The sequence below is a fragment of the Strix aluco genome, chromosome 14 (genome assembly GCF_031877795.1).
Source record: "Strix aluco isolate bStrAlu1 chromosome 14, bStrAlu1.hap1, whole genome shotgun sequence".
In the NCBI taxonomy this organism is placed as follows: Eukaryota; Metazoa; Chordata; class Aves; order Strigiformes; family Strigidae; genus Strix; species Strix aluco.
Genome location: NC_133944.1, coordinates 4,074,102 through 4,098,230, shown reverse-complemented (window position 1 = coordinate 4,098,230; position 24,129 = coordinate 4,074,102). Strand labels below are relative to the sequence as shown.

Genomic DNA, 24,129 nt, shown 5'->3' with positions numbered 1-24,129 from the left:
GTGGAACAGCCTTTTCTTGCATACTCCAAGCTGCTGAAAATCAAGAATGCAGACTCAGTCCCACCATCTCTGGGGTTGAGCAGAGTTCAGATCTCAGAGCTCTCCGCTTTGTTCCTTAAACCATGCTCACACAATTTCCTGTTTAGACACAGAAAAGGAGCTAAAGAGATCTTGATGTTTCCTGTTCTAGGCTCAGTACAGTAGTTTCTTCCACAGCAGCAGCTGATTGTCAGGGTATTTCTCTGAAAAGCACTTGAGTTAATTTTTCACATTCTTATCAGTTCAGATGGCTCATTTGTAAGAGCAGTTTGAAAACCTAATTTCAAGTGTCCAAAAAGTAATCAGATAAAATAAATTCTTTGGATTGTAAAAGCATTAGCTGAGTGGACTTGGTTTTGCGTCAGAGAATCAGAAAGTGCTCTGGAGACAGTTACTACCCTAGAAAAGCTCTGTAAGCTTTGTAAAGAAGGTACTAAATACCTGAATCAAAGTTCTGCGGATATTGCTGTTCCTTTGCTATATTCTCTGCACTTCTCTAAGGTCTAGAAAAGGGTCCTGATACTTGTTAGCTCCTACCACTTAAACAGATGTTGTTTTCCTGAGTTTGGAGGTGAAGTGATGCGTTCTGGATGCTGCTGCGATGTGGATCGGGGATGAACCTTGTACTCCAGTAGCTCACGGAGTGCAATCACACAGTCTAGCTGCAACCTCATTGCCCAGTGCTGGAAAGCTTTGCAGCCGAGGCCCTTTGGCTGTTAATTTCTCCTTGCTATTTGGGGAAATTAGTGTCACGGTGACCAAGGTTAATAGATTCACTGAAAGGTAGGCAAGACACGTCACATACGAGCAATGAAAAACAATTCTAATTGAGGCTTCTTTCTTTTTCTGGTTGGTTTGGCTGAAATCTTTCCAAGATGACAAGTCTGAGGATAAGCTCAGGAAAAGCCAACAGGGAGACCTTTAAGAAGAAAACAAGTTTTTAAAATATACAGGGAAGTCAGTACAGTTCAGGTGACTGAGGATTCATATTACAGGAGCCCTCAAAGGCCTGGCTGCAAAAAATGCTGATTGAAGGCAAGGTCCCTGTTCCAGAGTCTATTCCTTCCCCCAGGATTAATTATGTCCAGGAGATAAAGGAACATAACCAAGTGACATCATGGTCCACCTTTTTGCACCTTCAATATCCCCTCCTCAATTTTAACATCTTCCCTGAATCTATTTTCTGCTCTATATTATTTTGTCACTAATTGCCCAATTCAGTTACTGTAGGCTGGAGAACAAGGAAATCCATCTGTCAGGTGCTCTGTGTCTGATGACTCTTATGACTCTTCCTGACCTAAATTTGAAAAGGCTTCACCTTGCACCTCCTTTCCATTCCCTCAGGGTGTTGACTCCCAGGCACTAACAAATTAAATTGAAGTTCCAAGTGCCAGCAGTCTGCCCTGTCTAGCTCCCAGCAATTAATAGTCTCGTAGAAGGGACGGATGAATCTCATATGAAGCAGTATCCTGAATCATGCTGTAATTCGTAGGCCATGATATTCAAGTCATGAAACCAGAGCTGTTTACTTACGTACGCAAGGCCAGAAACTGGTGATGTAAAATTCCCTTTCTGCTTCAGGGAAAAGGAAGTTTAGGATCCCAGAGGATGTCTTTAGGAATGAACTGAGATCCCATATTCGATGCTGGCTCTTTTCGTCCTCATCTGGACAGTCGATGCTATTTGTGAGATAAACAGCAGCACATAATTCAGGGTCAGAAGGACCCAGCATCCAGCAGCATTGGTGAGACAGGAGGTGGTGTCTGGGGTTAAGTATTTGTACACTATAACTTCATGATTCTGTTGACTTTCCAAATACAGTAATAAGCACTATTTACACCTTCAAACTGCTTAGAGATACTATCTCACTTCATCTCTTAGGGAAGGAAGATAAGAAAATGGTCAGTAACAGACAAATAAATGATTTAATTTGTAAAATAACTCAAAGCTTAAGGGGAATTAAAGACCAGCTGTCAAGCTAAATCAAAGCCGTGGAAATTAGCTGGAACTTGGATCTATCCAAGGTTTCTAGTAGGCAAAAGTGAATTTTGCCACTCTGAGACTATGGTCTAGGTGTGGAGGCCCTTGTCCGTGGAAAGGGTGGAAGAGAGAAAGGACAGAGCTATGTGAAGGGCTGAGCTGAGATCCCCGGCGAACAGGACTCATGCTTTCATTGCCAGCAGGAGGGCAGGACTGGCAATAGCTGGGTAGAGAAAACTGCTCTCCCTGCAGCCCCTTGCAGTGGCCATTTGAGTCCTTCCACCAGGACAGCAAGCTCATGGCTCTCCTTGGTAACTGCCTACCTTGCCTCGGCCAGAGCCAGGCCTGCTACAGCCCTTCTGTGACTTGCCAATGTCACTATTCTGGGAATAAATGTCACGTGAAGGAATAAATTAGAGCTAGGAGCACCCAAATCCCAGAGAAGTGCCCAGTTTACAAATTAACACAGTACCTCTCACGAAGATCCTGGCTTATTTTGTTACAGGGGAGGCCAGTTGGATGAAAATATTTCTTTTTGGATGGTAGTTATAGAAGAATAGGAGGACTGGAGTCATAGAAAGCTAAAATCTTTGCAAGAGCCAACTGCTGGTTTGAATGCACTCCTTTCTTTCAAGATCTCCAGCTATTCCCTGCCTGCTTAGAAACACTTTCTGAAGAACCATTTTTGAAGTGGTACAGCACAAGAAAAGCATTCCTCCTTCACAGAGCACTGAATACTAATTTACTGTTGGCGGGTTGTGGAAAAAAAGAGTCATCATGGTCCCCTTTCACGAGGATGTTTTTTTCCTGTCCTTTTTGAATTTAATAATGTGTCAAATTAAGGTTAAAGTGCTCTGTTTCTTCAGCTCTGCTCTGACTTTGATGCTATACATGACCTATCCAACACTGCTTTTCTATGGCACTGCTCAGATATAAGAATGTCCCAAAGGCATTCTGTAAAGCTGCTAATTAGGCAGTGTTAAGCAGTGACAAGTGAAGGGAGTATGTAAACATGGCAGGCATTGTATCCACCCCAACATCCTCCATACTGATGGGAACGCTGGCACCAGTTAAGGCATGGCTGGTTTTATGCTAGCCAGCACATCCCAGCTAGACACCAGACTGGCTTTGAAAGCCCTATTCTGTCACCAGCTCTTGGGTAAAGTTTTAGTAGGTCAACACTCAGATGTTAAACACCTGAGAACTGTTGGGGTGAGGAACCTCACTGCTTTAGGTTAGAGTCTATATATGCTGGGTATTTTGCTCTTGTTCAAAATTCCTTTAGAATAAGTTGGGTCTTGGAAAAAACCAAACATTTGCCCCACAGCTCCTCAAGCTTTACACAACTCCCTCTATCCTTGTGGGACATGTCAGGGTGCTTTTAGAAAGAGCCTCATGTCCCACAGTACCACTGCGACTGAGGCAAATAAAAGCCCCTTGGACAGACATTAGTGCAGAGCACAGGCCTGCCCTTCGCCTGGGAAATCTCTCCAAATTGCCTCAGGCCTGTACCTACATACTGCCTTGCCAATATACACCCAAGGAAAGGCTAGACTCAGGTGCAAATTGGCAATAATTTCTGAGCCAAGATAGGTTTTATGTTGTAATGATGGTTCATTAGACTAGGTTATGTCTTTAATGACATCTTTGAATCATTTTATTGTTTTCAGAGAATTAATTGTGAGGACGTTCCTGATCTATGAAGTTTAAATAGGCAAATGCATCTACAGATGTTGTCTATCACTTGGATTATAGGATTATGTATTAATCTTTTACAGCCATGAAAACACGTGGAAATTAGTGTTCAGTGGTTCTCTTAGAGCTTGTCATTACAAAACACAGGACAATCCAAATGTGTAAAATGCATGCACCTTGGAAAGGCTTTAAAAGTGTTGTGTTTGTGTGGTGGTTAGACCATAAACTATGTACTGATTCACTGTTAAAAAAAAGAGCCCACTGCACTCCTAGACCTCTGTAAATCTCCAGATATTTACAGGAACAGTTTCCTTTTTTACTTACGATCAAATAGTGGTTTAGAGCAGGGCTGGCTGAGAGACAGAGATTTCAGGCATGTCCAGACCTGCCATACAGACAGTAAAAGTGATATACTGTGAGAAACAGTAAATCCCTTTTTATGCGAGATGCCGAAATGACTCTAAAAAGCTGTCATTACCACAGGTTGTCTGACCTAGAGCTGAAGGTATATTCAAAAATGAATCAAACTAGACTGAGCTTTGGAGGAATATCAAATGTGAAGTGGCATTTGGTTCATGTGTTATTCATTTTCCAGATATTGGATAAATGAAAAGTTGAATGAGGAAAGAGCAGTAAGAGAGCGAAGTGCAGGTATCTAGCTAGCTTTTGATAACATAATTGTAACAGTAATGTTATAATTTTCTATCCTGTACGAGCAGTGTCAGGAAACACAGATGACAACCTGGTATTCATTATATTGATCTGAATTCATGCATGGATTTTTTCAGATCCTGTAGCTTGTTTGAGGTGGATTGTGCACTGAAATTGAAGACAAGGACCCTAAAAATTATTGGACTCTTTGTAAGCACGCCCTGCACACATGGCTATGGAAAAGTTATCTTGCAATTTTTATCTTTTCTTCTCTGGGTGAATTCCTTTATTGATACCACGTTTTCAGACCTGAGAGGTCAAGCCTGGGAATACTTTTCAGTTCTCAATGGTCCCATACTGGAACAAGTAGCTCTAATCTGCAGAAAGGCTTCTCCAGAGATCTTATCAAAGAGGCTCTTGTCATACTAAAGTGGGCCCAGAAGGTCTTGTTCTGAATTTCAGTGGGGCCTCTTCCAGGCCTTTGACATGGCACACGTGTTTATATTCAGGACCATGTGTAATTCATGTAATTAACTGAATCCATGATAAATGTATTTACACAATTAATATCCACATATATAATCTGGAAGGAATCAACACAGAGCAGAATTAGATCAGCCTAGTTTTTAAAGCTAGTTTTTGAAATTATATGTTCTGCATGAAGATTTTCTGAGTTGAAAGCAAGGCTCAGCCTAGTCTGCTCAGGCTGTGGCCTTGGTTTTGCCTTGCTCCCAAGCACAATTACAAGGGAGTCTGTGGTAGCTGCATAGAAATTGTTTTGGTTAAAAACTTCCTTTTCTTGGTATAAATCAGAGCCCAGCTGTGATTTAGTTGCTGCAACTGTATCAGAAATTCCCTTAGACTAGCAGAGTATAGAGCACCAATTCAGTTCTGTCCTCTTCCTTCTTGCATTTCTCAGTGTTACCATAGTCCTGCCTGGACCCTGTTGAAGAATACAGCAAAAAATGCTTATTCTCTCCTTTAGCCTTTTAATTTAGTTTAGTATGTTTTTATTTTTTCTTCTCCCAGCGTCTTCTTAGTCTTGGTTTCTCTTTTCCTGCCTTATTTCATCTATGCTCTGTTTCGTGTTGAATAAAGTACCATCCCCTGTAACGGGCAATTTAATTAGAGATAATGCCTATTTTTTTTTTTTCTTCTTTTTGTAGCAGTCTCCTTCAAGTAGGCAAAGGTTTTCTGCATTGTATTCTGTAATTAACTTGTCTTTGAGTCAACCAGTACACTCTACTAATGCAAATCATTTTCTAGCTAAGATCATTTATTGGTTGAAAGAAAACTCATGTTTTAATCAAAGTAACATTAAAAAGTAACCCAGCTGGTTTAGTGGTTCTGAAAATTTGGCAGTGGGAAATTTTCTAAGGATGTCAATATTCATGAAAGTTTTGGTTGGATCTGAATGGGGGTGCTTTCCGCATCCTGCAGTTATATATAAGCCACATTGTATTTCCTCTTCCAAAATATTTCCATTCTGCAGTGGAATGGATCTTGGGCCTTTCAAAATGTCTAGGAGAAGAATCTGAGGGAGAGATGGGAGAAATGGCTTTTATCTAGCTCAGACTACTTAGTGGCTGGAAGGACACCTGTGAGAGAGAGAGGAGGCTTAAACACCTTCTCCAAAACAAAGATCATTCTAGGGTTTCCTAGCTAATGCTTGAACCAGGGTAAACGTGGGAGCCATAAATTGCAGTAGTGGGGCAGAAATACTGCAGAGCGGCTTTGTCAGTGAAAGAAGGTGGGTGGGATGGGCTCTCCATCTTTCTGAGGGAATGGATATTCCTCTCCTTGGAGACTTGGAAATTCAGAAATTCAAGCCACGCTGAACCTGGTCTATATGTTCCTACAGAAAGTTCATGTTTCAGCAATCAAGTGTTTTTGTCCCAGAAAAGAATACAGAGTTTTGCTGTTGACTTCAGTATGGCCCAGATTCCACTTGTAAATTGCCTTAAAATCTTTGGCACTTGGCTGCAGCTCATTTCTCTTACAAATCCCTGAGGTCATGATTCAACAATACAATAAATCCAGCTTAAGGGCTCCTTGTGTTGGATCAGAAAAGTTGTGACACAGAATCACATCACACAGTGCACTGATCCAAAGTAAGCAAACTTGACTATTCAAATGTATTAAAAACTAACGACAAGTTTATGTTGGACCAGAAGTTTCACTCCTAGGTGAGGCATCTTCTGCAGCTACTGCTGCAACATTTTTACTCTATCAGAAATTGTCTGTCCCCTTCTAGGTAGGGGAAAATTAGTGTAAACCCTGTGTTCTGCACTCCAGCTACTTCATCAGAAATATGATCGTGTGCCAATGTCTGATCCACATCAAATGTGTATTTCTGGCAGATCAGCAGTGCAGAGGTCTGGTATTAATGATCACAGAACCAGGGCATCAGTCCAAAAGCGTGGGAAGATGCTTGAAAAAAGAAACAGTGCTTTTTTCAGAGACACTCAGAGAAGATCAGGGTAGCCATTTCTCCTGGTCCTTTCATCAGGGAAGCGAGCAAAGCTGTACAGGCAAATCACTGTAAAGAATTCTTCCTTAAGTATTGGAAAGACTTAAGAGTCCAGGGAGATATTGCCAAATGGGAAAGCAGCTGTGGAACGTTCCAGCTGTGGCTGGAATGGAGAGCTGTTCCTCCCCAGTCCATCACGTGAAGATTTCCTAGGCTGGCCCCTGCCGAACGTTCGCTGGTGGTAAATGACTGAAGCGGTCAGGCCTGAAATAGTTTGAATATTTTGTCGCAGCAAGGAAAAGCTTAGTAAATCAAGGTGATTAGTTTAATAAATTTCTTTGGCTAATAGCATCTGATTTTAAGGAAATAAATTATACTTTCATGGAAGGCAAGTAGCAGTTCCAAACCGAGTTCCTATTGAGAAAAATAATTGATCCCTGATTGCAAATTTGCTTGAGTTTTTCTGGATTTTTTTGTGGCCCAAAGCCATCTGTGCATTTGCTTTCAGTATTTCAACAAGACACCTTTTCTCTGTGAGACATGTTATTGTGTAATGAGGTTTTATTACCCATTTCCATTTGGGTACTTTGACTCAAGGAGTAACTTCATTGTGCAACACAGGTGCCAGGTGAATGTTTCACACTAACTGGGGACATTTCTTTGGGGTCCCTTGACCATACTCCTAAATCCTCACAGTGATAGAATAATAACTAAGACATCTGAGGTCACATTCACAGTAGCCAGAACAATCCTGCAGTCTCTTCCAGAAAACAAGGAATTGCAGTAAACAAGGGAGAGGCTTCCCAGAAAGAGTCATTTCACACTGAGCTCAGTCCATCATGAGCCATAGAGAATTGAAGCAGTTTATTGTAGCACTCCTGCAGGTCATCCCCGATGGAGAGTGAACATGGATGTTTACAGTGTTTACAAATCTGAAGGTTTTGACTGATCTATTTAGGGACAGAGTCCTTTCTGAACTATCGTGTTATTTGTCCCTCAGTACAGCTCTTTTGACTTTATAGCTGTTAAAGATAATCTCTGCTGAAAGGGAAAAATGAGAATTAATTCATTAGTGATAATGACCATTGTTTTCTTGCACAGTTTGTGTACAGAGCACACAACATAAGGCAGCCCCAAGGCCTTACCCACTGCAGCAACCCATGGGGGAGAGATCCAGAGACAGGACTTTTCCGTGTCATAACACTGATGCTCTGAACTACGCAGAGTATTTTGCTCTGCTGCGAGGCAAAGTGTCCAGTCAGTTATTATTGTTGACTCTTTTTTTAATAATAAAAAAACCTCTTCGAAAGCAAACAGAATGAAGGCGTGCAAGGAAAGATACTAGTTCAGTCTCTTGGAGTCCATAAAAGTTGCAGAACTCCTGGAATGGATGGATTCCTGGCACTAAAGCAAAATCAGAGAAGCAGAAAAAAAGAGAGAATGATACCTGGACATGTAAAATAATCACAATCAAGATTTGTTTGTTTTTTAAGCAAGACAGCTAGGATTATGATGATGGGAAAGATTACAGAAACATTCAGGTGATTAAGATTCTAGTCAGGAGTGAGGCTTTGTTTTGCTCAGTCTTATATAAATACATAATAAGATGCAGCCCCTAGACTGGAGAAATTATATTCTGAAAGGCAAGACTCAGAGAGGCTGGGGAGGGACAGAGGCTCAGAGAAAGGAAGCAACAGGCCCCAAGTCAGACAATAGCTTAGTGGCAGCAGCAAAAATAGAACCGGAGCCAGCTTCTTCCCACACTGATGTGACGGGATCTCACTCCCTTCTTGACTGATTGTTGTGAAATAAATCATTGTTCGCAGAAATGAGACACATACTACTCACATACTTAACTGCAAATCTATTCCATGCAGAGGTTTTCAGCTATTTGTTGAGCTGTAGGTTTTCCAGTAGACGTGTGGTCCCTGAATAGGGAATTTAAGCCTACTAACAATAGGATTGCTTTTCTTAGTAGTGTTTCATGGATCTCTTAGTAGTCCTTGGAATCCCAGGTGTCTGCAAATTACAATTTGAAAGCCTGTGTTTTAGAAGGCTCTTTATACATTCTTGATCTTCAGTATTTTTTGGATATTTACACTAAATACTAACAGCTGCAGAAATTCTGTGCCACCCAATTTCTTGTCATCTTCTTTTGAGTAAAGTAAATGAAATAATTGAAATTTTCATGCTGAATGAAAACTGTGAAAGTGAATTAAAGTGAACTTTGAACAGTTCCTAAACCAACCCAGGAATGCAGAATCAAAATTGCATCCAAGCTAATTCTACTTCCTTTGAAACCAGGGCCCCTAAGATGCACATATTACCAACAAATTTGGGGGTCTCCAGATGAGTCACTGATCAATAGTGGAAACATTTACCATTGTACCCAGGAATCGGTATTTTAGAAATCTCCATGGAGATAATTGCCATGGCAATTCAGCAATGCCTAGTATGTGAAACACATTCATATTAATACCTCTAATTTGTCCAAAACGCCCTTTTTCCATTCTTGCAATGTGCTAGAAGAAGAAAAAGATATTGCATGTTGCATTAGATTTCCGATTGCTAGCAGAATGCTCGGTTGTTGACAGATATGTCTTCCTGTTGGAAATAAATGTAAACCAGAATAGAAAAGCTGAGCTGATCAAACTGAGGTCTTTTCGAAGTGAAAAATAGAACAATTACCAGATGCAAGTAGATAAAAATTTTCCTATGGGACAAAAATTCCTTGGAACATACTGTTTTTGCAAAACTAAATCCTTCCACAGGAATGCATCAATTCAATTTAGTATTGAAAAAAAAAGATAAGTTGAATTGTTTACATTTTTTTTATTTATTACTTTTTGCAGAAATAACAATAAAAGAAACGTCACTCTTAAGGCACTATTCTTATATGTCACTATTAAGAGCCAATTTCTATGGCTCTTTATATATATACATATGTATTGAAATCAACAAAAACCAGTTTGGTTTTGTCAAAAAAAAAATGTTGCTTTGCTAGAAGCATCACAACTTTTTGGTCTTCAGTTTGGAACAAAGCAAATTGGGAATTAGGGCCTTATAGAAAAACTGAGTTTGGAAGGGACCTCTGGAGGTCCAAAGCAGAGCTAATTTCTGAGTTAGATCAGGTTGCAGAGGACCGGACCTTGTCCTCATAAATTTTGAAATTTTGCAAGAACTGTGCTTCCACAGCTTCTCTGGAACCCTGTTCCAGTCCTTCACTACTCTCTTTGTGAAGATTTTTCTCCCCTTAGATTTGATCAGAATTTCCTTTTTTGTAACTTGTGACCGTCTCCTCTCAAACCACAGCACAGCATCATGCCAGGAAGTTGAGTTGGAAAAGGATAAGCATGGAGGATTCTCCTGCCCAGGCATCCTGGAATTCAAATTCATGTTTATGCCCATGAAGTCAGTCAGCCATAACAGCAGGGCTGGGGAATGCAGGATGTTGTGGTGATGAGGAAGCTAATGGTGTTGATTTGCTTTTTGACTGTTTCTGTGAAGTATCATCTGAAAAAGAAACTGAAAAAGAAAAGAAAAAAATACTTATCACACCAAAAAGGCAAAAAGGCAGGGTGAGGAACAGCCCAACGCTGGCAGTGTCTCACTTGCCAAGTCCATGTTTTTCAGCTGCTCTCTCTTATTCTCCCTGCCCAGTGTTCCTTCACCATCTTTACCTCCCTCATCATCAACATCTTTCAGAGTTAATCTTTATCTCAGCAGCCATTCATCAGTGCAGATCACTTCAGAGACAGATTGTAATGTGCAGAAAACTGTAATCCAAAATGGCTTTTACCCTTCTGCCAAGGATCTGGATCAATTTTAAGTGAACAATGTGAAATGTTAGGTTTTTTATTTCCTGCAGACCTGTGGCATTCTTTTCCCCGATTTTTTTTAGCTCCGGGTGAATCTCTTAACAGCCAGGGAAGTGCCTAGTGTCTGAAGATAAAGACACAACTAAGATGGTTTCCTGAGTGCATGAGGAAAGGTGACTGCCTAACACAAGAAAAGGTGGGGAAGGACCGAGCTCTCAGATTATTTCAGAACTGGTTGAAATGGGAGACCAGAGCACATCATAAAAGGCAGACAACAGCTTGCAGGTTTCCTTGGGGGTTTGATGCAAAATGCAGTTGCTGCAATTGCGCTTGCAGCCAGTGACATAACACAACTTTCATTAAACTCGGTAAACGTAGCAGCTGCAGGGTTGGGAAATACAGCAGTCAGAAGTGGCTTTCTTTACACTGTGCAAATGTAAGGCCGTACGTCTGAGGAAGTATCTTGTAAACATTGGTGTGTCTACACTAAGCACCCTGCCTAGTCAAAGGTTTCAACTTGCTGCACGCTTTGAGACAGTAGTGATTTCATTAAACAATGGGTGTTTTCTGAAGCTGTGGCTGTGTTTAAAAACTTTCATCATTTGAAATGCAGTCAAATTGAAACAGAATATATGGCTTTAAACTGCAACAGGGGAGGTTTAGACTGGACATTAGGAAAAAAATTTTCACAGAAACAGTGGTCAGACAGTAGAATAGGCTGCCCAGGGAGGGGGTGGAGTCACCATCCCTGTGTGTGTTTAAGGGTCGTTTAGATGAGATGTTGGGGGATGTGGTGTAGGGGAGAACTTTGTAGAGTTGGGCTGATGGTTGGACTCTATGATCCCAAGGGTCTTTACCAACCTGAATGATTCTGTGATATGTCCTATATCCTGTTACCTTGGGGGTATATGAGGGAGAAAGAGGGGGACTAATGAATAATCTGTAAAGACTTTCAGTTCCTGTTTTCTGGCAATTTGGGCTGTCGGACAGTACATGAAACCTTGCACATTTTTCACTGTTGACTTCCCTGCTTGTGAGGTGACATGAAAGCCTGAAGATTTCCTGTCTGAAACACAGATTGCTTATCTGATGGGGGAGTGATGTTTCTCCTTGATGTAGGTCACAGCTGAAGAAAGGATGGCAGAACCAAGTCTCAGGAGAGCCCAGTGTGCTGGGCTTTCCACAGGCACATATGAACACAAGTGGGATGTTAATATCACTCAAGGGCCAGAAATACCTGCCCAGACACACCTGCTGAGGGAAGGTGTCAAAATGTTTCTTCTTGATGTTTAAGAAAAGAAATTCTGAAGGCTGGAGAGAACGTGCTCAGCAATTATAAGACGAAGATAGCAAATAAACAACACAACTACCAAAGCGCCTTACATGAACAAGGACAATTCTCCACAGTACAGAATAAAATGCAAACCCATACCAATATAGACGCTGCAAACTGTTTGGCACATGCACAGTTCCATTGCTGATTCAGTTCAAAAGCAAGATACTGAGACAGAAAATGCTAACTCGATCAGTTGGAGAAGTCAAGCACAACTACCATTGCCTGTGGCTGAGCAAAATTAAACCATCTGATTCTGCCAAAGCAAGACACAGATTGGCAAATTATATTACAGTCAGGCCCACTCAAGCAATGAGTATATTTGGACACGTGAGGATACACCAGTAGAGAGGATTTTCTGTTAAACTGGAGCAGACAAAGTAGGTTCCTCTGTTACTTATCCTTGGTATTACCATCAAGAGGTGCAGGAAGGCAAACACAGTAGCTGTAGCACAGACCCCAGCTCTTCTTGTGGCCCTTTAGCAACCAAAATAAGTTGAAGCCACCCTCAGACAGATCTGTGTAGGTGCAAGGACATTACAGGGTCAGTGGCAATGATGTGGAACAGAATAACGGAATTGGAGGGTCTCCAGATGAGTCTCAGTGATTGCCATGGTCATATATCACACACCACAGCTGCACCTCCGTCTCTTGTGTTTTGGGCAGATAGTCTGGAGTCCTGTATCCCACAGTAATGAGAAAGGGACTAGGATGATCAAAAAGGGTTTTTCCACATCTAACTTCTCTGATGCTGTTCCTTTTGAAAAGGACTGTAGGGTATTGCATTATTTCCACCTTTGTAGAAAAATTTTATCTTAAAAAGATTCTTATTAAATAGTCTCCCGCTGGGATTGAGTTACAGAGTTGGGTTATCTGAGCACTCCAGAGCGCTCTGAAAATAGAAGAGGGAAAATGCTTCAGTGAGGGAGAAAATGCATGTCTGTTCATAAATGTTAATGTGAAATTTCCCAGAGTGTTGGACATGTAGAGAATTGTGGCTACCGAATTAATTTTCTTACTAAAAATATTCTAGTGAACTCCAAATAGTCTCCTCTACTCATCTGTGTTTCCAAAGGCCTTCTGAAGATTTTCTCTCTGAAAAGCAACATTCCTTTCATCTTCTGCTTTATCATATTTGGTGATGCTTTTGGGGTCAGTTATTTTTTCTGAACACATTTGACATTCCTTTGTCAGGCTGGTTCCCATGTAACCATTGTTGTGTCTTCTATTGAAAACATACAATCACAGAATGGTTTGGGTTGGAAGGGACCTTAAAGATCATCTAATTCCAACGCCCCTGCCACAGGCAGGGACACCTTCCATTAGATCAGGTTGCTCAAAGCCCTGTTCAACCTGGCCTTGAAGCCTTCCAGGGAGGGGACAGTCACAGCTTCTCTGGGCAACCTATTCTAGTGTCTCCTCACCCTCACAGTAAAGAATTTCTTCCTTGTATCTAATCTAAATCTACTCTCTTTCAGTTTAAAACCGCTACCCCTTGTCCTATTGCAACAGGCCCTGCTAAAAAGTTTGTCCCCATCTTTCCTGTAGCCCTCTTTAAGTCCTGGGAGGCCATTCTTAGGTCTCCCCAGAGCCTTCTTTTCTCCAGATGAACCCCCCCAACTCTCAGCCTGTCCTCACAGGGGAGGTGCTCCAGCCCCCTGAGCATCTTCGTGGCCTCCTCTGGACCCACTCGAGCAGGTCCGTGTCCTTCTGATGTTGGTGCCCCCAGAGCTGGACACAGCACTGCAGGGGGGTCTCATGAGAGCAGAGTAGAGGGGGAGAATCCCCTCCCTTGACCTGCTGGCCACACTGCTCTGGGTGCAGCCCAGGACACGGTTGGCTTTCTGGGCTGTGAGTGCACATTGCTGGGTCAGAGTCAGTTTTCATGCATCAGTTGTGGAAGCATCTTGAAGTCTGCTCATGAGCGAAGCTTATGTGGTTTAAAGCATTGTACAGCCATAGAAAAGCAGTCCCTCCACCAAGGAATTTGTGATCTAACCCCCAATCAGCAGTTCAACCCTCAACCTGATCCACCCAGCCTAATCCTAACAATCTAATTTACAATATATGATGTCAGATACAACACCTAGAGATGAGTTTCTGATTATGTAGTCACAGTCTTCCTTCAATGCGGATGGAAGTTTCCCTTTTAAATGCAGGCTGCAGTAGATTCATGTCATACTAATGACTGAATCCTTGCCTTGGCACCTCGAAGGTATTCAAGGTGAGCTGGTAGAAGTGTCTGCATATACTGGGCAGCTGGAGTCCAAGGGCAACACTTGTCTACTGTGGTGATGTTGAAGAAGGTGTGCTTCTAGGGGTTTGATTTGCTTTTATGATGATGTACAGATGATTCTGCCATCACTTATCTGCATCATTTTCTCACTGGTTTGGTGTTATGAAAGTGCCCAGGTAGGATGGAAGTACAGGAACTCTCAATGTTCTCTCCTTTATCACTGGGTAGCAAGCAAATACGGAAAATATCGCTCTTCTTTAAAGCCTTTGTCATAGGCTTTGCAAAGATCAATGACTGAAGAAAACAAAAAAAATCTTATCACTTCTACATTTGTAAGTTATCCTGAAAAAACGCTTCATTGTGTAAGATACTTTTCAAGAAACTACATCAAAGAGGAGATTACAGCTACCAGAGAAATCAGACCCGTGGAGATGACCCATTGTCAATATGAAACTTCTTAAGTCAATATGAAGCTGTCACACTGAATGGAAGGCGTAAAAATGCAACCATGATGCAGTGATGAAGCTGTCAGTGTCACAGCACTATAATACATTCCTTTTAGTGATCGTTTCTTCCTGAGCTCATCAAGCAGAACATCTTGGCTCAGTGATCTTGCTGAGAAACACCATTTAAATTTAATAGATACCCAGCATGATGCCCAACCTCCAGTCATCTTTTCTGTAGCACTCACTGCTTGAAAACTAGTTCAGGACACCTGGCCCTGTGCTCTAGATTAATCTGATCTTGTTTTTAACCAGCATAGTGGGGAAGCTCTGCAGCATCGCAGATGTGTGCTTGATGCTCTGTGCGATTGATTTATGGTGAAACCAAATGTACCTTCTGGTGTGAGTGGAGGTAGAGGAAAGATAATGTTACTTCTGAATCAAATTATCCTTCTTTTTTGTACTTAATTAAGGCTGAAAAGCTTTGGCTTCAGTTTACACAGACACATTGTATCTGTCTGCCTGTCCGAATTTTTTACCCTTACACATTACAGCAGTATCTCTGTATCTGGTCCTATAAAAATTGATGGCAAAAAGCCTATTGATTTCAGCTGAGCAGGAGCCAATAGATGCTGATTTCACCTGGACAGTGTTCTTTAACAGATGTAGCTCAGAAATAATTCATGTAGTTAAATCCAACATAAAACTATGAATGCACAGTAAAAAAAAAAATCACAGTTCTGAGTCTGGTTTTTTCCTTTCCACTTAACAGGAACAGAGAGAAGGACCAGGTGACCTGTAACAAAAGGTCTTTATCATTTTTTCTGTACTTCATTGCTGAAATGAACATCACCTTTCTCTCTGAAAAAGTGAGAGGGTAACACAGTACTCAATTACTATTTCTAAGACATTTTCTTTGGTGATGCTTTTACCACACCACATTTGTAACTGTTGAAACATAATCTGGATCGGAAAGCCTGGTAAAGTGAAAAAGGTTGTTCTGTAGAAGAGGATAGTGAGGTACAATTTCAATTATGGGGTAACAAACAGAGCTTGTATCAGATGACACAAGGATAGGAGACATTGCTGTGACTTACTTGCACGAAGCAATTGTGGAAGTACATTAGTTAATCACTGCAGCAACCTACAGGGTGTCCAGCCACAGGGGAGGTGTAATTGTGTGAGGAGACAGATAAGAGTTTACCAGTTCTGTCCTGGAAAATACTGGAGGTCCCTGGGAGAGTCTGAGTACTCTCCGATATTTTCAGGGCTCCATGGAGGTTTATCCTGGATCGATCTCATGCACCAAACGATCTCGTACACCAGGCTGCTGAAGCAGGAGCTCCCTGGTCCCTTCTTAATGCTCAGTGATTTCTGACTGGATCTGAACGTAAACTGAGGATGTATCTTTCTCCCTTTCCTTGAAATGGAGTGGAAGGTCAAATCTGGCTGTGGATTCAAATACTGTTTCAGGCCTATCTGTGATTTGTATTGGTCCGTCATGCTTGTAACATGAAAAGTACTCTGTTTAATGAGAAAGTGGACTCTGTCCCTATTCCAGCTCCCATATCCCCGGTTCAATCTAAACCACATTTCCCTCACAAAGAACCTTTCAAAAGCAAAGAATTTCAAAAATCACTGCTATGAATGGTCCAAGAATCTAAATTGTAAAGAAGTCTCCAAATGATCTATTGCCATTGCAGATTTGTTTGTTAGCTTGTATTTCTTGGTCCAGCAATGGGTCAATTTTCACACACACACAAAAAGATCTTTTGTTTTCCCAAGTATGTGTGAATCTTCTGGAATCCTTTTAGAAAAAAGCATATCTTTAGTTTCAAAGTGTAACATGCCAAAACCAGTTGCTTTGAAAACATCCTTGCATCTAACGTGTTTTTCATTAGGAAAATGTATTCCCAAACTGAAATTAGTACCAGTTTTCAGAAAGGACTCAAGTGTGTTCTTGCCCTGACATGTGTGGATATAAATAATGTAGTAAAATGTGAATTCAGAAAAATTATTTGTGTATATTTGAGAAGGTAACTTGTAACTGGGTAGTAATTCTGACAACCTGCTTTTAAAGGCAGAGCAGTACTCAATTCAAATACTAAACCCTGCATAAAGGAATAATATAATTATTGCTGGATCACACTTGCAGATTGGTTTTACAAGTTGCAACCAAATAAAAGAGAGAAATTGCAGACTGGCACAGAAGTGTCACCAGGGAGCAACCTTGGGAACAGTTAAGCTTGGAAAGGAAGTTTACAGTGAAAGCTGTTTTTTTGTTGTGATTTACATTTCCAATAAAGCTAAACCGCAGGAGAATTTTGGCCTGTGTGGGGTGTTTGCAAGCTGGTGAATGCAGAATGTGGACTTTCTCCACTAACCAGATTTTAAAACTCACCAAAATAATATCCTTGCAGAATGAAAAGCTATAGCTGTGCAGTAATATTAGGGATAGTTGTATTAATAGGGCAATAATTAATTAGAAGTTGCCCTAACACGACTCTTCTGACCTTAGTTTAAGATTCAGTCATTATCATTTTGCACAGGGTTCGCTATGTGAAATAACTAGTGAGCAACCTCCTCCCCTTTCCTTGTATGCTGCATAAGGGTTTGGTAAGCAACATTCTTTCAGCTGACAGTGAGATTGACTTGCTGGGAGCAGTTTAAATGCTTGAATGGAAAAGACAGAAACTTCAGCATACATTTCACTGCTTTTACTTCAATTTTCTGAGCATTGTGCCCTCCTTCCTTGAGTTGAAGGATCCTACTTTACGGTGTCCATAGCAGGAGTACAACCAGAACCTCTCCACCCAGCTCCACAGGCACCATTTGGGTTGCTGCTCGGTCTTGTGCCTCTGGATTAAGTGAAGTCTTTGCGTGTTCTTGCTGTTTTACCCTGTTCAGAGACTTTCAATTTCTCTCAGTTTGCTGAGAGAAAAACTCAGTGATCTGCAAGCAGAGTCAGAGACGGTTGTCTGGGATGGCAGCATTTGCCAGGAGGGCAGAGCAGGCGGCTGGGGGCCAGTGACCAGTTCCATGCCTTGTTTTAATCTGTCCTTACATTTCTATTGGAGCTCTTTCCTAGCACATCATGCAGACTCTTCTAAATTTCAGTCCAACATGCACTAAAACCAAACTTTCTTGGTTTCTTGTCTGGTTTACATTTAAGAGGATGAGCTTGTGCTGGTTTAATTTAATTCCACATAAATTCTTAAGTTCTTTTCCCACTGGAAGGCTTCAGCTTTTTTGGCTGTGCTGAAAGTAGCATTTGGCATAAGTCATAAACCCTACTTCAGACAACTTAATCTATTCAAAATGGTGCTGAAAGGAAAAAAGAGCACTGTTACAAACAAAGGCTTGTGTATCCCTATCTAAGGCTGAGAACTTTTCCGCTGTGAGAGACAAGTTTTGTCTTTGGATCCAGCTGTAACACTTTAAGACATTACTATTTCAGCTGTTTACTTTGTCCCTCCACTGAGTCTAGAGTAGAGCTGGCTCATTTATGCCTTGTGACTGCAAATACATCTGAGTGAAGATAACACTTTGAATTAGTTCTTGTATTATTGTACCTGAGGCAGTGAAGATGCTTGGAGATCAGAAGAGAAATGAGATCAAATCTAATCATCCATGCACGGCAGACAATTGTATTTCCCCCATTTGTTGAGCCCAATAATTGGGATTTTGTTCAAGCATCTATTCCAGAAAGAGAGTGTTCTTGCTTCGTGTAGTAGAAGAAATAGTGAATCAGTCAAATTGCCTTGACTGTTTCTTCCAGAGGTTAATCACCTTCTCTTATAAAAATGCATGTCTAGTTTGTTGTTTCAATTTGTCTGATTCTTGTTCTGTCATGCTGTGCTCAGCTAAAAGATATCAGTTCAGCCCCCAGCAAAACATCATCTTCTCTCTTCATCCCCCAGCACCTGGTATTCTTGGAATATACCATCCCATTCACTGCAATTAAATCACCGGCTAGGGCAAAAATGTGCTCAATTTATGACTGACTCCTCCGTGCACTTGTGTAATAATCCTCAGATAAACTGATCAGGAGATTGTACTGCTTAAAGACAGTGTTTATCTTTCCAAGCACTTAAGGCATTAAGTATCAGTATGAGAGGAAAATGAAGCATTGGCAGAGAGTTTTCAGAAAAAAACATGAACTGGAATATTAAGAGGCTTGGTTCAAGGAGGGCCATCTAGCAGATTTATGGTTTCATCTGACAGGTTCTAGCTTTTAAACAAGGAAGATGAAGGTAATAAATTTTGTAGTGTTTTTGATTTACAGCTCTGATGTAAGATATACTGCTCTGTACAGATCATGATTAAGATTCTCTATCAGATCACCCTGTATTTGCATCCATATTAACCCAGTGACAGTGTGATTCTGGAAACTTAAAAATTCTGCAGAAAGTTTGCCTAAGTGTGTTAGAAGGAAGATATAGCTGGATGCAAGATGCTTCCTGGAAAACAGCTTAAAAGAGAAAGGGAGTGCTTATTTCAGACTTTTAAAGTTTTTTGTGATTCTGCCTGAAATGTTTTTTGTTAACCCTGTAACTCTACCTGAACTGAAGGTGTTTGGGGGAAAAAAAAGTCAAAACATTTTCAAACAGAATACGGTATCTGATGACAGCCAACACAAGGGTATTGAAAACAGCTGCTTGTCTAGGTAGTACAGTGAATACTGATACATTGATACGGATACTGAAACCCTTCCACTGCAAAATAGACAAGAGTCACTTTTCATCCGGAAAACAGTAGAGTGCTTCTCTCTATTCTTACTAGTTATTTTCAAATGCTTTTAATAGCCTACAGATAACAGAATATCACTTTATAACATGAATATAAATTTACAATAGAGAGTTGTGATTCTTTTTCTGAAAAAATGCTAGTAATTTTTGCATAAACCCTTAGGGGTTTTGCAGGATTTCTGCTCTCAAGAATTGTGACAGCTTTTATTTTTATTTTGGTTTGGAACTCAGCAAAATTGAAATAGTGAAATTTTAAGTTAAATACACTTTTTGTGCTGTTTGGTATAACACACCCTTTGTTGTTACATTCTACGTGAAAGAGAGCTGAAAATTCAGACTTGGTCACAGCACACTTTAAGTTTAATTTGGGCCCTGTATTCTGTAGTCACATTTCATATAAATTTCCTCACATGAAACTTCTCCTTGTGCGTAGTAACCTAGAAATCAGTGTGAGAAGGCAGCATTCACACCTTTGCATAGGGATGATCTCATCACAGTTCCTTTGCTCTTAGAGTCTCTGACTCCACTGAGGACACCCCTGAGACCTGTTTGATTTCTGATTTTGGCAAAACACTTCCTCCCATGAAAACCGACGTCAGAATTAACTTCAGTGGGACAAGATTCAACTCTTATTATTTTTAAATCATGTCACTAATATACTTATTGGAGTCTTGCCCTGGGTGTAATAAAGCCTAGTTTAAATTGCTGAAGGGTTCAGCTGCTGCCTGGAACAGCTGCATTGCTGTAATTTGCCAATAGGATGTATTACATCCTGATTACAGTTTCTGTTGAGTGATAGGCCAAAATTACAAGGCAGAAATGTGGCTAATCATGATAAAGGAGATAAGTCTATTCATCTACTGCCTGCATTTAATATTTACAGAACAGATGCTGTTTGTTCCCCTTCAGCTGCATTTACATGGAAATGCGCCTTCATTCTGAAGATGTCTTAAGGTTAATGAAAAACATTATTGGACATTTTGATGGGGGAGGGAGGGAGAAAGGTGAAATATCTTGGAAAGTTTCTCTTTGTTTCCCATCCCTGATAAACTTACACAAATCAATCAGTCGTTGTAAGATGAGAAAAGTGAGCTACTCCAGGCCAGAAACAGATGTCTGTGAAAGCTGAAGAGACCATGGTTTTAGCAGATGGATTGCCAGCATAGGTGCAAATCACACTAGGAAAGACTCTACCGCTCCAGGGATGAAGGCCTGAGTGGGCTATGAATGGTCTTTTATTGCACTCATTCCCACTGAGCAATACGCAGTTCATCATGCTGCAATTAAACCATCTCTTTCAGTGTTTTGCCTCATCGGCTGTAAAGCCAAGCCTTAGATGAGGACTGCATTAACGCATTGCTCCCATTATACACCAGAGAGGTCCCGAAAGTGTGAGATTTGGGGGCAGAGGAGGCCTCACTTCATAGCTCAGTAAGAGATATATTCCACAAGCCCGTGGTTCCAGTCTGGGGAAATCTGTGAGAGATCCCCCAGTTCCCCACTTTCAGCCCCCACCCAAGCACCACCGCGACTGTAAGAGGTGCAGTGCCAGGAGTAACGGAAACGCGTCCGCCAAGGACGAGGCAAGAAAATGAGCTGCTGTCGTCACGCCTGGAACAGAGCTTATAGCTCATGTATTGACGGCGATTAAACAATGTCCCTTTTTGTGCTGCATCGTGGAGCACTGAACTGAGCCAGACTCATACTGTAATGCACTAAATATCTTGCATCTCCTCTTCACCCCTCTCTGCAGCTCCTCCAGTGCCTTGTTGCTAAATAACTGCAACAATTCAAGCTGGAGAGATTAGATCACCCCAGGGGTCCATGCAGCAGAGCCTATTTAACACCAGCCAGTAATCTGGCATTATGCACAATTTGGGACAGCAGTCTATAAAACCGTGGGGCGGTTTCCATGGGCCAGTCCATGCAGCCAGGGTTGCCTGGTTCAGCTATTTTCTATTCTGCAAAGGCCCACTTACTCCTCAGAGTGAGAATTTGCTGTTCATGTGTTGCAGCCTGCTATGACTCAGAGCAGCCTTGCTGTCTCCCATGCTTAAACCACAACTTCGCCCCTGGGTACCGAGCCTTTTTCTCCCTGATGGCTACCATGGCCTCCTAAACATCTCTTGGGGGGTCACGCATTCACCCCATCCCTTATCACCATTTTATGCACTGCATAAAAGCCCCCTAATCTGGGCTTGCTAAAATGAAGTCATCTGCTGTGTCTGACTCTCTGTATTAATCAAGAAGATTTTGGAGGATAATTTGCTCAGCTTTGCTGCTCCCTCCCTGTTAAAAGTGGATGCTGCCTCGTATCTGCTGTGCTTGTAACGTGGAGGAATAGAAAATCCTTTGGCGATACCAAATATAAAGCAGCCGTTGAACCGTTTCAATCTGTTCCTTGCCAGACACAGCCCCCAGCGTGCTGTCGCCGCTGCTCATGCTCTCCCTCGCTTTGTCAGAGGCAGAGCAGAGTCTCCCTGGCCCCGAGCCCCGACATACGGCGAAGCCCCCACTGAGCTGCGGAGCGAGGGACACTGCAGGCTCCAGTAACGCAGCCCACAAGCCTTTGTGCAGCAGCAGGACTTTAAAGCCTGATGAAAGGGCTGATAAGGCAAAACCAGGCTTTGAATACTAACTGGTCACAAAACAAGGCACCTAACTGTATAAAAAATACATTAAAAATGAAAAAGAAACCCCGTGTCTTATATGGTCATTAGCATAAATCCCAGGATGGAGCGTTCTCAGCATTGCTCTGATAAGGTGAGGAATGCATATCTTAAGAGGCTGACTCCCCAGGCTGGGCTGTGGGGCCCTGTAACACATGGGCTGCTATTTCTGCTTCAATTCCATGGTAAAAAGCCCTTTTCTACACAAGGGTATTGTGCTCCAGGAACGACAGTACAGTCTGGTTTATACTAATCTTTCTGAAACGCTCTGAGACCTCCTGATGAGAAGTATTACAGAAAAAAAAAGGTATTCTTAATTCCTTCTTTGTCTCCACCACTCCGGCTGCAAAATACAGTCCATAAGAGACTCCCTAATATATCTGATCAGAGCATTAGCCACTTACAGATATCCAGCTACACTAATGTGCTGCGAAGGATGATACCGAGGAGGCCTGGAGTCTTAAAATAGAGACAGTTTCCAATTTATGTTGTGTTATTGTGATATGCCAAGTGTGAGCTCCCAAATGCATCACGAATAATTGGTCTTACACTTTTACTCTTCATGTCCCAGTCTTTCTTCTACTCAATTTTTGTCAATTGTTTCTTGCGTTCTTAATTATTAGCAAGGAAGGATAATGCATGCAAACACTGTGGGGTAAATATTTTCCAGCCAAGCAACAGCAGACTCCAGAGATAAGTTTCAGCCTGCAGAGCAGATTATGAGTTACATCAGGCATGTACAGCCCCTGTGACTAGCTGAGCTGCTCCTCTTACAAACATAAAAGTTTGACATAATACCAATAAAGTCACTCTCTTGAGGAAAATTAAGACCATTTGGTAATGCTGAAGTATAATCAACATTTTAAAAACAAAGCCATTTAATTTTTAATTCAGATTACTCTTACAGGAGTGATGAGTAGAGAGGGAGGGAAGCATTGAATTCTGGAAACACATTTTGCCCCTAAGAGTTTAGGCAGCCATGTGGGATGTACATTCATCAACTTAGGCTGGGGTCAAGGCTGGGTGTGTTTCTAAGACATTCTTTGTGACAAAGATAATCTTATATTTGACTGAGGGTTTGACAAGCACGAACTTGATTAACTTGGCTGTTGCAGTGTTGTTAGAGGAAGAGGACTGTACAAACAAGAACTCCCTGGTGGGTTTTTCAGACCTGACCCAACCATGCTCCAGTGAGGCCAGAGACAGATCAGCAGCAGTGCTTTTGTACATCTCATCCTGTATTTTCCCCACAAAGTTCTTCAGAGCACTAGCAAGATGGTATCACTAGGTGAGCAGATGAAATTGAGGCTGGAAACAAAACAAAACCCCACTCTGTTATTAGTATCATTCATTAGGCTACTTTTTTCCATAAGGATTTATCCTGATGTCTTACCACAATGAGTAATTCCTTCTCTTCCTCATTTTTCTCATGTTTATCTAATGTTGCTCATGCAATTGCTGTACTAGTGACTACAAGCTTGATACTCCTGTGGTCAAAATGGGACCACATGTGCCAGTACATCATGGAGGCGATTCAAAGAGGGAATACGGGATCTTTTACGTTCTGCGAACTGGACTAAGGGCAAATGGGATGGTTATCTTGTGTGAGTACTTCGGAGTCCCACTTCAAACCACTGCAGAAGTCAGGAGAAAATCCAAGGGAGGGACAAGCCCTGTGTCTCCCCTCCCAGTATGCCCAGTCGCTGCTAGTGAGTCAGCCCCGGATGCAGGGCACTGGGCCCCAACAGCAGCTGTCAGAGGGCACGGAGCAGGCACACCTGGAGAAGTTACCTGGAGGGGACAAATATTTATAAAATATTTAGAAAGTCTTTAGAAAAATACTCTGTGGGAGGCATATGTTGACTGAGGATAGCAAAGCAACCAAGGAGGCCAGGGTGATGCCTTCACTTCCTCCATCCCTGGAGCCAGCCAGCCAAAGGCAGCACAAGTGCTCTGCTTTGTCTTGTTCAGATGCCTGAGCGGCTGAGAAAGCTGTTTTACCTCTGTGCTGAGCTCTTTCTTGATCAGTGCATCAAACCCCACATCA

The 24,129-nt window shown here is 41.7% G+C and overlaps 1 protein-coding gene across 2 annotated transcripts in view; it reads left to right on the top strand.

Moving 5' to 3' along the window:
- KLHL36 (kelch like family member 36) overlaps positions 1 to 24,129 on the top strand; it is a 100,965-nt gene that overhangs the window by 33,327 nt on the left and 43,509 nt on the right. The gene's annotated exons all lie outside the window — the stretch shown is intronic.